Source organism: Poecilia reticulata, linkage group LG22, assembly GCF_000633615.1.
Source record: "Poecilia reticulata strain Guanapo linkage group LG22, Guppy_female_1.0+MT, whole genome shotgun sequence".
Taxonomy (NCBI): Eukaryota; Metazoa; Chordata; class Actinopteri; order Cyprinodontiformes; family Poeciliidae; genus Poecilia; species Poecilia reticulata.
Genome location: NC_024352.1, coordinates 8541790 through 8543308, shown reverse-complemented (window position 1 = coordinate 8543308; position 1519 = coordinate 8541790).

Below are 1519 nucleotides of genomic sequence, written 5' to 3'. Positions count from 1 at the left end.
ATATATATATATATATATATAAACAAATTAGAATTATTAGCAGTTTGGTTGGGACGCGTCGAGTTCTGCATCTTTCCACAAACAAATGTTTGGCACCCAAGACCAAAACTCGTTTCATAAGAAACCGTTAGAAATTTGCTTTGGTCCATAAACCAGTTCATCAAATTTCTGTCTTCATTTACCGCTGACATGATGGATGAGCTCCAAGTCAGCCCCTTCAAACGGCGCAGGATGGATGGGGTTTCTGGGGGCTGTTTCGATAAGCAGCGATCGAAATGAAACGCAGCAGGAGGGTTTGGGAGTTGTTTAGAGCAGTTTTACGGTTTGGTTGATAACAAAAACAGCCCCAAAGCAGGGAACGAGGAAATGTCGACGCATCCTCCGACGTCCTCGTGTCCCCACTTGCTCGGAAAAAAAAAAAAAAAAAAGAAAAAAAAAGAAGAAGCAATAAATCATAATAAAAATGTGATAAGAGACTTTCTAACAGAAGGAATGAAATGCACGATGTGGGAGAGTTTCAGCCGAGAGCACGGCGGTTTAACAGTAGCTATGGGAGCAGCGTGCAGGTAAACAAAGCTGATAAACGCTTCTGTAAGTTTTCTCTGCTCTGTTGATGATCACCGTGGCGAGATCAGAGCAGGTAGCGTGTCTTCCCAGCAGGTATTTTATTGCGACAGGTTCGCGCAAGAAAGTGGCATCCTTGCGAAGAGGAATTTAAGATGCGTTCAGTTGCCATCGTCGCATGTTTAAGGACAATTAAGACCAACAGGCGTGAATGAAATGCTCCAACATGTGAATAGAGTCGAATAATAGACACAGTGACTAGATCGTGTCATAACAAAGGAGAATACAGAAATGCATCCAGCTGGGAGAAAGTGGTGTAATTTACAGTGAACAGGAGGAGGAGAGTGGAAAAACGAAAACTCATAAATAAGATCATTTTTCATTCAGCTTTAGTGAATGAAATAATTCTCATTTATCGGAAAGAAGAGGTGCAGGTACAGATCACATTATCCGCTGAGGAGAGATGGAATATGAGTGATATATATATATATATATATATATATATATATATATATATGAGAAACGTATCAATCATATATGTGACAAAAAGACGGAAAATTTAAACTTAATATAATTTAATTCAGGACAAAATAAAATAATTTAACCCATGAGACATACGTGCATGAAATTATAGAAAATTATATATAAACTATTTTATAGACAATTAATATATAATTTTCCGTCTTTTTGTCACACACACACACACATATATATATATATATAGGGTGTACAGAAAATGAATGAATGAATGAATATATATAAACTCTTTATGGTTTGTTTTGACCGGTTACAAAAGTAAAAATAAGGATAACAATAGTCAAGCTTATAAGGATAAAAAATTAAGTAGTATTAGGCCCTGTTATTAATCATTTATCAGGTGAGCGTTGACCTCTGTTACCCGCGCAGTGTCATGAATCTGCAGCTCAGACATTTATCTTGCGGGTGAGAAGGAGGG